The sequence below is a fragment of the Pleurodeles waltl genome, chromosome 2_2 (genome assembly GCF_031143425.1).
Source record: "Pleurodeles waltl isolate 20211129_DDA chromosome 2_2, aPleWal1.hap1.20221129, whole genome shotgun sequence".
NCBI lineage: Eukaryota > Metazoa > Chordata > Amphibia > Caudata > Salamandridae > Pleurodeles > Pleurodeles waltl.
This window is the reverse complement of record NC_090439.1, coordinates 730,785,307-730,802,337: the sequence shown is the minus strand read 5'-3', so window position 1 is coordinate 730,802,337 and position 17,031 is coordinate 730,785,307.

Sequence of the window (17,031 nt, the reverse complement as noted above, 5' to 3'; positions counted from 1 at the left end):
CCACCCACTCCCACACACGAGGCCTTCACACACACCACCCCATGCATTCATGCCACATGCATCGTGCCCACAGTGTACTCACCTGTTGGTCTTGAGGCGCATACAGCAGTCGGTACTGGGGTAGGACCCCAACCACCAGTTGCTCCAACTCTGCCAAGGTGAAGGCAGGGGCCCTTTCCCCAGTCACACAGGCCATGGTAGGTTCCAGACACAGGTCACAGCAGCACAAGCAGTGTAGGTCCTCTCCTGTTGAAGGTCAGGTAGCAAGTGAGTGTTCAGATAGAAAATGTCAGTTATGTCCGCGGCGGTGCATAACGTCACTGCCGGCGTAGATCACCATTGGCCACTGTAACCCATAGGGCCCAAGGTTAACCAATGAGGGTTTGCACAGCAGTTCCCAACTGCCTCCCGCACTGGTGCACAACGTCAGCGGAATTACCTCACTTCCACCTGTCCCTCCACACAGGACAGGCAGACGCTATTTCGGGGGGGGTGGGCAGGGCCTGATTAAAAACTGCATCACAGTTAAAATTGGACATACAGGACATTCACACTTAACCATTAAAATGTAACATCATGCATTGTACTGTTGTGGCTCCAATGTTCAGTTTGTGACCGGCTCCTCACTCTTTTGTCCCATAGATTGCAACCGCTGTGGATGAATAGGAGATGGCAACATGCCCCTGTGTACAGACCCCTGGTGGACATGGTAACAATGGAGGACAGGCACATTATCCTCAGCTATAGACGTGACAGGGCCACAATCACATAGCTGTGTGCCCAACTGGAACCTGACCTGATAGCTGCTATCCGTCACCCCACTGGGATCCCCCCCCCTTGTGCAAGTTCTGTCAGTGCTCCATTTCCTGGCAACTGTTTTTTTCCAAGTGACAGTGGGCTTGGCAGCAGGAATGTCACAGCCAATGTTCTCAATAGCGCTGACCAGAGTGTTGTCTGCCCTGATTAAACACATGTGCAGCTACCTTGTTTTCCCCCGAGTGGAGGATTTGGCCACAGTGAAGGCTGACTTCTGTGCAATGGGACATATCCCCAATATAATTGGGGCGACTGATGGGACTCATATTGCATTTGCCCCCCCACCGTTGAAATGAACAGGTGTTCAGAAATCTTAAGAGTTTCCACTCCATGAATGTCCAGATGGTGTGATTGGCGGACCAGTACATCTCCCATGTCAATGCAAAGTATCCTAGGTCTGTGCATGATGCCTTTATCCTGAGGAATAGCAGCATCCCAAATGTGATGGGCCAATTGCAGAGGCACCGGGAGTGGCTAATAGGTGAGCCCTGGTTCCCACCCAGTATATGTTGGTGTATGGGTATGGTGTGGGCCATTTAGGATATTGTGTGGCCAAATGTTGTCCCTCAATATTTGCAGGTGACTCAGGTTACCCCAACCTATCATGGCTACTGACCCCTGTGAGGAATGCCAGGACAAGGGCAGAAGAACATTACAATGAGGCACATGAGCGAACAAGAATAATTGAACAAACCTTTGGCCTCCTGGAGGCCAGGTTCAGGTGCCTCTATCTAACTGGTGGATCCCTGTGCTACTCACCCAAGAAGGTCTGCCATGCTGCATGTTGCACAACCTTGCCTTGAGACGCCATGTGCCTTTTCTGAAGAAGGAGGAGGCTGGAGATGCCCTTGTGGCAGCAGTGGACCCTGTGGACAGTGAGGAGGCAGAGGTTGGGGATGAGGACAACAGAACAGCAGTGATCAGACAGTACTTCCAATGACACCCAGGTAAGACAGTTCATTATTTCACATTTCATTGTCATTATCTAGATTATCTTTGGCACTAGCATGCTGTTATTTCCCACTTCTATGCCCACTCACTGTACCCTTTGGCAATTCATTTTGCAGATCTTGGTGCCCCACTATTGCTCCTGGTGTGATCACTGCAGGAAACTACAGGTCCTTCATATGTGAACATTATTGTACAGTTGTATTGCAATGTTTGAACATGGTTAAACAAATGCATACTTAAAAATTTTTACATACTCCATACTTGTATTCTTTCCAGTGGTGTTTATTGAAGTGCTAAAAAGAAGAGGGGTAAGTGCAATGGGATGGGGTGATGGTGGAGGAAAGTCCAGGGTATAGTTCAGTGTATTTGTAGCACAGGTGCATAGTCCAAGGTGACGTAGGAAGAGGAGCAATGGCATTTCAAGGTGGACGGGGTGACTGTGTGGGACACAGGAGTGACAATCAGGAGAGTCTAATTTCCTGTCGGGGTCTTGGCAATAGTCTCTGGCTTCTGCCTGGATCACAGGGAACGTTTGCGGGGTAGTTCTCCTTCTGCAGGGGGAGGGGTGCTGGTAGCCTGTTGGTCCTGTGGTGGGGCCTCCTGTCCACTACCGGCAGCGGAGGTGGTAGGCAGTTCAGATGTCTGGCTAGTGGCAGGGGTGCGCTGTTGTGAGACTGCCTCCCACATAAGGTTTGTCATGTCTGCCAGCACCCCTGCAATGGAGACCAGGGTGGTGTTGATGGCCTGCAAGTCCTCCCTGATCACCTGGTACTGACCCTCCTGCAGCCGCATGTTCTCCTGCACGTTGTCCAGGATCTGGCCAAGCATATCCTGAGAATGTTGGTAGGCTCACAGGATCTCTGCAAGTGACTCCGGGAGAGTCAGTTCCCTGGGCCTGTCCTCCCCTGGCGCAAAGCAGTCCTCCCAGTGTCCCTGTTGTCCTGTGCCTCTGTCCCCTGAACGGTGTGCCTACTGCCACTGTCCCCAGGTCCCTGATTGTCTTGGGTATGAGGTGTGCCCTGGGATCCCTGTAGTGGTGGACACACTGCTGATTGACGTGTCCTGGGGACAGAAGTATGGAAATGATGGGTGGGTGCTGTGATGGTGTTTCTTGAGGAGGAAGGCTCTGTGGTGGTGTGTGACTGTGCCTGGGTAACCGACTGTCCAGAGGCCCCTGATGGGTCAGGTTGGTCATCCAGATCCAGGTGACCAGAGTTGCTGTCATCACTCTGGGCCTCTTCAGTTGAGGGATGGGATAGTACTGGCACCTCTTCTCGGTGGCAGGTGGCATTGGCTGGGATACCTGTGGAGATGTAAATGCTGTGTTATTATTTCTGTGTGTGACATATTGTGCATCGTTGGGTTGCCCTCTTTGTTTGTATTTGGCCTGGCAGCTTTAACTTGTGTAGGTTGGTATGTGGTGGGCTAGCTGATTCTCTCTAGTGTGCATGCTTTGGTGATAGGTGTCCATGCAGGGCTGTGAGTGATGTTCATGCATTGGTGGTGCATGCACGGCTTGGCATTGGGATGGGTGGGATGTGATGGTGGTGTGTGTGGGAAGTGGTGGAGTGATGGGTTTAAGGGTGAGGGTGGGGGTGTGTGATGGCATGCAGGTAGGAGGGGTGATACTAATAGAGACTTGACTTACCAGAGTCCAGTCCTCCTCCTACTCCTGCCAGGCCCTCAGGATGCAGTATTGCCAAGACTTGCTCCTCCCATGTTGTTAGTTGTGGGGGAGGAGGTGGGGGTCCACCGCCAGATCTCTGTACAACAAGTTGGTGTCTTGCTGCAATGGAATGTACCTTCCCCCGTAGGTCGTTCCACCTCTTCCTGATGTCATCCCTGGTTCTTGGGTACTGTCCCACGGCGTTGACCCTGTCCATGATCCTTCCCCGTAGCTCCATCTTCCTAGCAATGGATATCTGCGCCATCTGTGCTCCAAATAGCTGAGGTTCTACCCTGATAATTTCCTCCACCATGACCCTTAGCTCCTCCTTTGAGAATCTGGGGTGTCTTTGTGGTGCCATGGGTGTTGTGTGAGGTGTGTATGTGAGGGTGTGTAGGGTGATGTGTTGGGGTGTGTGATGTGTTGTTCGTGGATGGTGTATAGGTGATGGTGGTATGTGGCTCTGGTTTTGTCTGTGGTCTTGCCTCTCTGTTGGCAATGGTTTGTAGTCGTAAAGGGTTGTGGGTGTGTGTTTTTTAGTGGTGTTGGTGTGTGGGTGTGGTGTGTGTATGTGTGTCAGGTGTGTGTTATTTAAATTGACCAATGTGTGTAATTTTGTATGTGTGTGTATATTTTGAGTGCAGCTGTATGTACCGCCAATGGTTTACCACCATTGAATGTCCGCTGGGGTGATTTGTGGGTCATAATGTGGTGGGCGTTGTTCTGTTGGCGTAACGGTGTGCGTTTTGATATTGCCACTTTATCAGTGGCCTTTGGTGTGGCGGACTTGTGTCTGTGCTGAATAGTGACGGATTGGTGTGTATGTGTCATAATATGGTAAACGGATATCTGCTGCGGCAGTGGTATGATGGCGGCAGCCACTGTGGCGGCAAGTAGGATTTACCGCAAGTATCATAATGAGGGCCTCAGTCTCCCACACTGCAGGTGATTCTTCCGCTCAAATCCAGTAGTCTCATTAGAATAATGAGAGCCTATGCGACACCCTAACAGGATGTCCAAACAAAAGCTCAAAGGGGCCATAGTCCTTTCCCTTTTGTGAAACTTTCTTGTAGACGGAGAGGAGGCAAGGCAATGGGGGATCCCATCTCCTTCTGAGTTTTTCTGAGAGTCCCATGATCATGCCTTTGATGGTTTTGGTGACTCTCTCCACTAACCCATTTGTTTGTGGGAGATAAGGAAAATGTATGTAACACCACACTCCTTACACATGGCATTAAAGTATGCAGACATGAAGTTGGGACCTCTGTCTGACACCACCTCCTTAGGAAATCCCACCCTAGAAAAGATTCTCAGGGGGTCTTGGCCACTGCTGGAGCTGTAGTGGTCCAAAGAGGAAGTGTTTCTGAGTATCTGGTGGCATGGTCCACCACCACCAGTATAAACCTGTTCCCAGAGGCAGTTTAAGGGTCCAGGAGACCAACAATGTCCACTCCTACCCTTTCAAAGGGTACTCCAACCACTAGTAGTTGAATAAGGGGGGCCTTTGGAGTGCCACCTGGATTGCCACTGGCTTGACCTGTTACACAGGAGCAACAAAACTCCTTTGTGTCTTCAGACATGTGGAGCCAGTGAAAGTGAGGGGCAAGTGTGTCCCAATTCTTGCCTTGCCCCAAATGGCCTGCAAGGGAAATGCCATGGGCTAAAGTCAACAAGAACTCCCTAAACGTCTGCGGAATGGACAACTTCCTGGTGGCACCAGGTTTGGGGTCCCTTGCCTCAGATTAGAGGAGGCTGTTGTGCCAGTAGATTCTAGGAGGCCCACTGACATCCCCTGCTTCCTGAGCTGTAGCTTGCTGCCTCAGACCTTCCAAAGTAGGACAAGGTTGTTGTTTTAAACTAAGTTCCTCCCAAGTGGGTCCTCCTGCACCTACGAACTCAGCTGTGTCAGCTTTAAGATCCTCTGGTGTAGGTTCCACCCAAGGGGGCAGATTCCTCTCCCTCTCTTTTTAAGAGCTCCCTGGGCCATTGTTTCAGGCTCCAGTGCTCTTCGCTCTTTTTGCTTTTTAGCCTGTGCTCTGGTTAAAGCAAAGATGTGCCCAAGGATACCTAGCATTGCTTCATGGGCCTCCAACTCCATTTCAGCCCAAGCTGAAGTCTCTAAATCATTACCTAACAGATACTCTACAGGTAGATCAGTGGATACCGCAACTTTATTTGGGCCAGTAACCCCCCTGCTAAAGTCAACAACTGCCATGGGGTGTGACTGAGTGATGTTATGAGCATCCGACACTTGGTACATGTGACCAAGTAGCTGTTGTTCAGGTGACAACAGTTTTTGGTCACCATTGTGACACTGGCACCTGTGTCCCTGTAGACCTCAGCATCAACACCATTTATTAAGGGATGCTGTCAAGCAGCTAGGATGGCAAGGTCAATGTCACCTTCAGAGACCAAAACTGCCTCTGTGGTCTCCCTGACTAGCCCAGAGCCACTACAGTCCCCAAAGTGAGCCCAGCTACTCTTTTGGACTGACTATCACTACCACTATTGTTGCTACTGCTAGCTGCACTAGGGGTAGAAGTGGTAGTAGGATTGGTGCTCTTTTTAGGATAGCTGCTGTCACCTGCCAAATAGCCTTTTGTCTACAAATGTAGCACCAAGGTTTCTTGTGGGCAGAGGAAGAGGACTTAGTCCAACCCCCAAAAGAGCTTTGAGGGCCTGATGAAGACTCTTCCTTTGTTTTGTCCCCACCCTTGTTATGATTCTTTGGAGTATACTTCTTATTGGAGTCACCCTCTGTGGAGGTTTTCCTATCCACCATGGTATAAACCCATTTGTCTGCCTTCTTACCTAATTCTTGGGGAGAGGTCAGATCTGAGTCCACCAGAAACTGATGCAGTCTATCAGATGTGCAATTTTCTACAATGTGCTCTCTCACAAGCCGATTGTATAAGCCCTGAAAACATGCACATTGCTACCATGTAACCAGCCTTCCAGGTGCCTGATAGAGCAGTCTACAAAATCACCTCAATCTTGGAAGGACTCCTTCCTAGTCTCCCTGAACTTGATTCTGTACTCCTCAATGGTTAAGCGAAAACCATCAAGGAGTCCATCATTGAATGCCTGTTAGTTATCAGCATCCTCTTCTCTGGCAGTGAGGAGTTTGTCCCTGCTTTTATCTGAAAAAGAGAGCCACAAGATGGTTGTCCACTGTCTTTGAGGGACCCTCTGAACATTACAGACCCTCTCCAAGGCAGTGAAATACTTGTGGATATCATCCCCAACCTTCTAAGGGGGAACAACTTTAATTAGGTTCCTGGAATCATAGGAGTCCTCCCTGACCCTGGTGTCCCTATAGAGCCTTGAGACCCTATAGCCGTGCTACGCAAATCCTGGATTGATTGATTTGATTGAAAGTTGTTGCTGTCACCATGGGGTGTTAGCTCTAAACTCTGTCTTTCCCTTTTCACTGCTAAGGCCTCCCTATCTAGGGCTAACTGCTGCAGTCTCAGTTTGGCGTCCTCTAATCTCAGTTTACTAAGTTCCCTGTCTAGGGACCCCCCTCGAGTTAGAGTGACGGGCCACATCAGATACTAATGAGACATGGGTGTGGACAGATGAGAAGGACCTATCCCTTTTCCTGGAGACCCTTTGTACCAACCCCCTGGGAGTAAAAGTGGACCTACCAGGGTGTCCCACTTTCTCATTTCCATGAGTGCTCCCTGCAGGACTGGTGTGTTCCCCAGTTTCTTCCTGACCCTCTACAGCAAGATCTAAGTCTTCCCTTTCTAGGACAGGGGGGTCAGTCTCTACCTCCTGCTCCTCAGTGCATTGACTATCAGCCTGAAGGAGCAGTCCTAGGACGAGAACCTTGTTGGGATTTCTCCCTGTCTTTACCTTCCTGAAAGCACACATTCCCTTAACTACTGAAAGGTAAGGCTCTCATACCTAGATTCTAAGTCCTGGGTTGCATCTTCCAATAAAGACATTTTCCTAGAATAATGTGAGTGCCTCACCCAACAATAAGTAACTAGGCTTCCCAGGAGAGTTTAGAGAAGGGGTTGTGCCAGACCCCCAACTTACCTAAACTAGGAGTCGAATGATCCTAATTACTGAGTGTAGTGTACCCTATAAACTAGTAGTGGACTTTTCTTTGGAAAGTTACCAGTGACAGAGTGGTAAGCCAATTGCAAGTGTCTTATCCCACTGCTGCACCACCAAATGTTGGAAGCTGGCCTGGTCTGTGGTGCACACCTATGGTGTTTACACCTTATACCCGGTCCAGGCAACCCCTTATTAATTAGTAACAGGGTCTAGGAAGCCCAGGATCTCTGGGGGTAGCTGTGGATGAGTGGCCAAGACTTATCGAGTAGGAGTGTAAAGAACTAGTCACACAGTAACTTATCACACATGAAAAACACCATACAGTGTTACAAAAATAAAGGTACTTTATTACAGTAACACTATACTAGATTACTTATAGGAAGTTCCCCCAACTGGAGGTAAGTACACACTACACATATGAACAGTAATATTTAGGAATTAGCATAAGAAAAAACAAGCTTTGGTAAGAAATAGTAGAAAACAGCTTAGGCCCTAGAGGAGGGCCAAACCATATACTAAAATAGTGGAATGCGAGGTTAGGTCCCCCACCCAAGGACGTGGAGTAGTTAGTCAGGAGCTGGGAAAACTCAGAACCCCAAGAATTGAGTACCAAGACAGGGCAGCGACCAGGACAGCAGAGGTAAGTTACCTGGTTTTCCCATATGCTAACAAGGGGACTTAGAAAAGGAACTTTGGAAGAACAGGCCAGACCAGAGGAACCCAAAGGTGGATTCTCAAAGACGAGGACCTGCAAAAGAAGTGGACAGAGTCCAGTCCACAATAGAGTGTCCAGACGAGGCAGGAGCCACCGCTAACCCTTCTGTGGGTGAAGATCTGTTTTGACGAAAGAGGATGAAGACCACCTGCGGAGTCCAGGAGCTGAGAAGGAGTCATGCAGATGTCCCATGCCGGTCGACAGATTGCAGAGGGGTCAGCAGTCAGGAGGACCACCGACTAGCCTTGGCAAATGCAAAGCAGGGTAGAAGAGGAATTGCAGAGCTGAAAAGGACCAGCAGGCCCTGGGGACTAAACCCTGGGAGGGGAGTCCGGGCTGAACATCAGTAGTCGGAAGAGCCAGCAGAAGTAGTCACAGCCCGCAGAGGCAACCCACTGGCAGCAGGCACTGTAAGTTGCAGTGAGGCCCAGTCAGCACACCTGGAGGAGTACCACGTGGCTGGAGAAGCAGAAGAGAGACTGTCCTTGCAAGGATGGAGTGCTGGAGGCCGGGGCTACTTGGATCCTGAAGATCCCTTGCAGCAGAAGTCAACAAACCTTGGTTGCTGCAAGAGTCATAGTGCACAAGGATTCCGTCCTGGAAGGAGAGGTACGGGGTCAGTATCTCCCAAGTTGGAGAGAAGGCAGAGAGGACCACCACCTGTGTTACAGGATTTACGCAGTTCCTGAGGAGAGCAAATCCACATAGCCAGATATCATTGCTTTATGTGCCTGCAGATGCAGGGGAGTGACTCCTTCACTCCAAGGGAGATTCCTTCTTCCTTCTTGGTGCAGTTGAAGTCTTGGTGGCCCCAGAGGATGCACAGCCATGGAAATGTTGCAGTTGCTGTAAGGAGCCAGGGAAAAAATGTCACAGGCGTCTCAGGAGTTGCAGTATTGTTCGGTTCCTGAAGTGTCCAGATGCGGTTCCGGTGGCCAGGAGCAGATAAGGTCAATGCAGAGGAGTCCTGGTGGAGTCTTGCATCCTGACTCTGGGGACCCACCCGCAAGGGAGTCCCTAAATAGCCCTAAAAGAGGGTTTGGTTACTTTGCACGGTGGCCACCTATCAGAGGGGGTCACTGATGTCACCTGCCTGACCTTGCCACTCAGATGCTCCCAGGGGCCTCTGCACATCTTGTTTTCAAGATGTCAGAATCGAGTGGCCACCTGGAGGAGGTCTGGGCACCACCGCTGGGGTGGTGATAGACAGGGGAGTGGTCACTCCACTTTCCTTTGTCCAGTTTCGTACCACAGCAGGGACTGGCGGTCCCTGGACTGGTGCAAACCGGTTTATGCGTCGATGACACCAAATGTGCTCATCAAAGCAAACCGGGGTCTTGGCGAGGCTACCCCTCCCCAGCCTTGTAGCACCTATTTCCAAGGGAAAGGGTGTAGCATCTCCTCTCCCACAGGAAACCCTTTGTTCTGCTTTCCCCCTGCTTGAGCTGGTCAAGCAGCAGGTCTGAATCCTGTCTGAGCGGTGGCAGCAGTGAGAGCTGCCCGCCAACCCTGGAAGACTGGTAGGAGCAATACTGAGGGGTCCTCCAAGGAAACCCCAGAGTGCATGGAATCATGCCACCAATACTGGTGTTGGAATTGGGTTATGATGCCAACATGTTTGACACCAAACATACCTAGGTTTTGGGTTACCATTATGTAGCTGGACCACAAAGTGACCTGTGGCCAGTACACAGGTAAAATGGCTTCCCCACTTTTATGAAGTCCAGTGCAATGAAACTGGAAATCATAGGGGCACCTCTACTCCTGTAGGGGTACCCTCACACACAAGGACCTGCACCCTGCCTTTTGCGCTGAAGGGGCCTTCCAAAGGGGTGACTTACAATGGCCTGGTACAGTCACCATCAGTGAAAGGGTTCATGTACCTTTTCACGCACGCTGCAAGGGCAGTCCTGCAGACATAGTTTTCATAGGCTCCCATGGGTGTCATAATACATGCTGCAGCCCATGGGGCTCTCCCTGGTTTACCAATGCCCTTGGTACCTGAGTACTAGGGACTTACAGGGGTACACCAGTATGCCAATTGTGGGGTGTAAAAAGGTACCAGGGTGACCAATTTTGGAGGAGAGAGCACAATCACTGGGGTTCTGGTTATCAGGATCCTAGTGAAAACAGTCTAAACATGCTGGCAGACAGACATAAAAGTGGGGGTAACCATGCCAAAAAAGAGTGACCTTCCTACACCCCCCCCCCCAAACAAAGGCAAATAACCATGCCCAGTTGAGTCTTCATTGTGTAAGTGGAAATATATTGACAGTCCAGCTGCATTGGAGTGGTTACTCCCAGGTCTAAGTTTCACTGTATATTCCATTTACCTGTAGGGAGATGGACTACCTCAACAATTTGGGATTTTCACCTTTCATTTGTTTAAGCCATAGGAGGAGCTTGTGGTCTGTTTGAACACGGAAGTGAGTGCCAAACAGGTATGGCCTCAGCTTCTTCAAGGCCCAGACCACAGCAAAGGCCTCCCTCTCAATGGCTGACCAACACTTCTCTCTGGGGGTCAACCTTCTACTTATAAAAGCCTCAGGTTGATCCTGGCCTTCTTGTTTCAGTTGTGAAAGCACTGCCCCTATACCTACCTCAGAAGCATCTGTCTGTACAATGAATTGTTTGGAGTAATCAGGGCTTCTTAGTAGGGAGCAGAGTACATGGCCTGTTTGGGATCATCAAAGGCCTTCTCGCAGCTAGCTATGCAGAGAACTTTCTTTGGCACCCTTTTGGATGTGAGGTCATTTAAGGGGGATACAATGGAGTCATATCCCGTAATGAACCTCCTGTAGTACCCAGTCAGGCCTAAAAAGGCTCTGACTTGTGCCTGTGTAGTAGGGGGCAACCCAATCCAAGATTGTCTGGACTTTGCCCTGGAGTGGAATTTGGCCTCCGCCTACCCGGTGGCCCAAATAAACCATTATACCCTGCCCTATCTGGCATTTTGATGCCTTGAAAGTGAGGCCTGCTTTTTGCAGAGCCTCCAGTACATTTCCAAGGTGTACCAGGTGATCCTCCCAGGTGGAGCTGAAGACAACTATATCATGTAGATATGCTGCACTAAACCTTTCCAGGTCTTGGAGAACTTTGTTCACCAACCTTCGAAATGTTACAGGGGCATTCGTCAGACCAAAGGGCATCACTGTGAAGTGATAATGCCCACTAAGTGTGGAGAATGTTGTCTTAGGTTTAGCATCCTCTGACAATTTGATCTGCCAATACCCAGCAGTTAAATCAAATGTGCTTAGATACTTGGCAGCAGCCAGAGTATCTATAAGCTCATCTGCCCGAGGGATTGGATGACCATCGGCCTTTGAGACAGTATTGAGGCCTCCGTAGTTCACACAGAACCTCATCTCTTTTTTACTGTTTTGAAAGTTAGGTTTTGGCACTGAGACTATAGGACTGAAGGATCAATGACTCCTAAGTCAAGCATCTTTTGCACTTCTGTTTTGATGCATTCACTGACATGATCAAGCTGCCTGTATATTTTGCTTTTGACAGGGCAGGCTCACACCTGTGTCAATGGTGTGTTCACACCATGTGGTTTGACCAGGAGTCAGGGAGAACAGTTCAGAGAACTGACCCAGGAGATTTCTGCAGTCATCTTGTTGGTCAGTGGCAGTCAGCAAGAACAATTTTCTCTACTGAACCATATTCAGTGTTGTGGGAGAAGAGGTCAGGGAGAGGGTCACTCTCTTCCTGGCCTTCATCAGTGGTCATGAGTAGGGTCACGTCAGCCCTGTCATAGTAAGGCTTTAGGCGATTCATGTGAAGCACCCTGTGGGGGTTTCTGGGAGTACATAGGTCAACCAGGTAGGTGACCTCACCTTTTCTCGCCACAATAGTGTGGGGGATACTCCACTTATCTTGGAGTGCCCTGGGAGCTACAGGCTCCAGGGCCCACAGCCTTCTGGTCATGCCACTGCTTCTACAGTTCCTGGCTGGCCTGAAGATTTTTAGATGCCCTCTTCATGTATTCAGCTATTCTAGACATTAGGCCTAATACATAGGCCCTCATTATGACATTGGCGGTAAATCCCATTTACCGTCACGCTGTCAGTCACAAACTTATTGCCACGGCGGCGGTTATCTGTTCACCATATTATGACACACACACACCAATCCAACAGAATACATCCACATACACAAATCCGCCAGCCCAAAGGTCAGTGATAAAGTGGTGGTATAAAAACCCACACTGTTACGTCAACAGAACAACACCCACCACACTATGACCCACGAATCACCAGGGCGGACATTCAACGGCGGTAAACCATTGGCAGTACATACCGCCAAGCTGACAATGGACACCCACAGACAAAACAACACCACATTGGACAATTCAAACAACACACACCTGACACTCATACACACACCACACCCACACCACTATAAAACACACACCCACATTACTCACAACCCTGTACGAGTACAAAGCATTGCCACCAGAGAAACACCAAGACCACTGACACAACTAGAGCCACACACTACTCACACCTATACACCACTCACGCACTCCACATCACACACTCAACACATTACCCAACACACACTCACCAACACACATCACATAACACCCATGGCACCACAAAGACACCCCTGTTTCACTGAGGAGGAGCTAAGGGTCATGATGGAGGAAATTGTCTGGGTAGAGCCACCGCTATTTGGAGCACAGGTGCAGCAGATATCAATAGCCAGGAAGATGGAGCTATGGCGGAGAATCGTCGACAGGGTCAACGCCGTGGGACAGCACCGCAGAACTAGGGATGACATCAGGAAGAGGTGGAACGACCTACGGGGTAAGGTAAATTCCATAGCAGCAAGACACCAGCTCGCTATCCAGAGGACTGGCAGTGGACCCTCACCTCCTCCCCCACAACTCACAGCATGGGGGTAGCAAGTCTTGACAATACTGCATCCTGAGGGCCTGGCCAGAGTCGGAGAATGACTGGACTCTGGTAAGTCAACTCTCTACTACTATCACCCACTACCTGCATGCCATCACATACCCTCATCCTCACTCCCATCACTCCACTACATCCGACACACTCCACCATCACATTTCATTCATCCAAATGCCAAGCCCTGCATGCTGTACCAATGCATGGACACCCCTAACAGCCCTGCATGGACACTCATCAATAAGGCATGCACAGCCTATAGAACTAAGAATCCCACCATACACTAACATACACAAGTGGCAGGGCAAAACCAACCATAGAGGGGAAGCCACAGATGTACAATATGTCAGACACATAAACCATAACACATCATTTACATCCCCACAGGTCCCCAGCCAATGTCAGTGGAGAGGAGGTGCCAGCACTATCCAGTCACCCAACTGAAGACGCCCACAGTGATGACAACAACTCTGGTCTTCAGGATCTGGACGACCTACCTGGCCCATCAGGGACCACTGGACAGCCAGTTACCCAAGCCCAGTCACACACCACCATAGAGCCTCCCCCATCTGGAAACACCACCACAGCACCCACCCAGCGTACCCACACCTCTGTCCCCAGGACACATCAATCAGCAGTGTGTCCACCTCTACTGGGCCCCAGGCCACACCTCGCACACAAGACAATCAGGGACCTGGGATCAGTGGCAGTGGGCACACGGTTCAGGGGACAGAGGCACAGGGCAACATGGAAACTGGGAGGACTGCTGTGCGCCAGGGGAGGACAGGCCCAGGAAACCGCCTCTCCAGGAGGCACTCGCAGAGATCCTGGGAGCCTACCAACATTCCCAGGACACCATGGGACAGATCCTGGACAACGTGCAGGAGAACAGGCAGCTGCAGGAGGGACAGTACCAGGGGATGAGGGAGGACTTGCAGGCCATCAACAACACCCTGATCTCCATAGCAGGGGTGCTGGCAGACATGGCCAACATTATGAGGGAGGCAGTCTTACACCAGCGGGCCCCTGCCACTAGCCAGACATCTGAACAGCCTTCCACATCCACTGCCACTAGTGGCCAGGAGGCCCTGCCTCAGGACCAACAGGCCACCAGCACCCCTCCCCCTGCAGAAGGTGCACCACCCTGCAAACGTTCCCTGCGATCCAGACAGAAGCCAGAGACACTTGCCAAGACCCCCACCATAAAATGAGACTCTCCTGAATGTCACCCTTGTGTCCCACTCAGTCATCCTGTCCACCTTGAACTGCCATTGCTCCCCTTCCTATGTCCCCTTGGACAATGCACCTGTGCTACAAACAGACTGGAACAATACCCTGGACTTTCTTCCATCATCACCCCATCCTATTGCACTTACCCCCTATATGTTAGCACTTCAATAAACACCCTTTGACAAAAATCCATTTGGCGTATGTCATGTATATCAAATATGTATTCTTTGAAACAGGTACAAACATTGCAAATTAACTGTACATAAAATGAGCATAGATTAATGACCTGCAGCTGGCTGTAGTGATCACACTAGGAATATATGTCAAGTCACCAACATCTGCAAAATGAATTGCCAGAGGTAACAGTAAGTGGGCATAGAAATGGGAAATATCAGCATGCCATTGCCACACAGTTTACAACCAAAGTCATTGAAATGTAAAGTTACACTGTCCTACCTATGTGTCATTGGAAGTATTGTTGTATAACTGATGCTCTGTTGTCCTCATCCTCATCCTCTGCCTTCTTATCCTCACTGTCCTCAGGGTCTACTGCTGCCACAGGGGCATCTCCAGTCTCCTCCTCCTGCAGAAAAGGGACATGGCGTCTGAGGGCCAGGTTGTGCAACATGCAGCATGCCACCTCTATCTGGCAGACCTTCTTGGGTGAGTAGCACAGTGATCCTCCTGATAGATGGAGGCACCGGAACCTGGCCTTCAGGACACCAAAGGTCCTTTCCATTATCCTTCTGGTTCACCCATGTGCCTCATTATAACGTTCTTCAGCCCCTGTCCTAGCATTCCCCATAGTGGTCAACAGCCATGATAGGTGTGGGTAACCAGAGTCACCTGCAAATATTGAGGGACAAGATTTAGCCATACACTATCCTATATGGGCCACACCATACCCATACACCAACATATACTGGTTGGGAACCAGGGCTCACCTATTAGCCACACCCTGTGGACAAAGGCATAATGCACCAATCCAGGATACTTAGCACTGACGTGGGAGATGTACTGGTCCGCCAAGCACACCATCTGAACATTCATGGAGTGGAGTAGAAACTCTTACGATTCATGAACACCTGTTCATTCTGCCGGTGGGGGGGGGACAAATGCAATATGTGTACCATCAATCATCCCAATTATGTAGGGGATATGTCCCATAGCATAAAACGTGGCCTTCACAGTGGCCAAATCCTCAACCTGGGGGAAAACAATGTAGCTGCACATGTGCTTTATCAGGGCAGACAACACACTTGTCAGCACTATTGAGAACATTGGCTGTGACATTCCTGTTGCCAAGCCCACTGTCACTTGGAAAGAACCAGTTGCCAGGAAATGGAATACAGATAGCACTTGCACAAGATGGGGGATCCCAGTAGGCTGACGGATAGCACATATCAGGTCAGGCTCCAATTGGGCGCACAGCTCTGTGATCGTGGCCCTGTCAAGTCTATAGGTGAGGATAATGTGCCTGTCCTCCAGTGTTGCCAAGTCCACCAGGGGTCTGTACACAGGGGTATTTCTCCATCTCCTATTCATCCACAGCAGTAGGTATCTAAGGGACACAAGAGTGAGGAGGCTGTCACAAACTTAACATTGGAGCCACAACAGGAGTTAGCAATCTATAAACTTCTAATGGGTCAGTTTGATTTGTCCAGTATGTGCCTATTTCTCCTGTGACGCAGCATGAATCCGTAGGGCTGCCCCCCCCCAAAAAAAATGGCATCCGCCTGTCCTGTGTGGAGGGACAGGTGGAAGTGAAGTAATTCCGCTTATGTTGTGCGCCGTGGCAGGAGGCGGTCGGGAACTGCCATGCAACTCCTCATTGGTTAATATTGGGCCCTACGGGTTACAGTGGCCAATGGTGATCTACATCAGCAGTGACAGTATGCACTGCCGTGGCTGGGACCGCCATTTTCTATCATATTCCTCACTTGCTACCTGACCTTCCATAGGAGAGGACCTTTCCTGCATGTGCTGCTGTGACCTATGTCTGGAACCTACCATGGTCTGTGGGACCAGGGAAAGGGCCCCAGCCTTCACTTGGAGGAGCTGGAGAGACTGGTGGATGGGGTCCTACCCCAGTACGGACTGCTGTATGGGCCTCCAGACCAACAGGTGAGTACACTGTGGGCACGATGAATGTGGCATGAATACATGGAGTTGTGTGTGTGAAGGCCTTGTGTAAGGGGCTGGGTGGATGTCCTCTTTGCGGTGTACGGCTTGTGTGCTAGGCCATGTGTGTGCCAATGGTGATGGAAATGGGTATGGTGGGCCATATGGATAACAGGCTGGACTGTTTGTCTAATAGTGTTTTCCTGTGTGTATTGCCTCTGCAGGTCAGTGCCCCTCAGAAGAAGGGTATATGGCGTGCCATCGCCAAGGAGGTGTGGACCTTGGAAGTCTATAGCATGCAGAGCACCCACTGTCGGAAACGGTGGGAGGACCTGAGACGCTGGGCATGGAAAACGGCGGAGGCCCAGCTGGGGATGGCCTCCAAACGAGAAATGGGTGCCCGTCGGACCCTGACCCTCCCGATGGCCCGCATACTGGCGGTGGCCTATCCAGAGCTGGCTGGGCGCTTGAGGGCATCACAGCAGCCACAAGGGGGTGAGTACAGTGGCTATCATTACACCTCACTCCTGGTGGGGTGGTATCCAGGTGGTTGA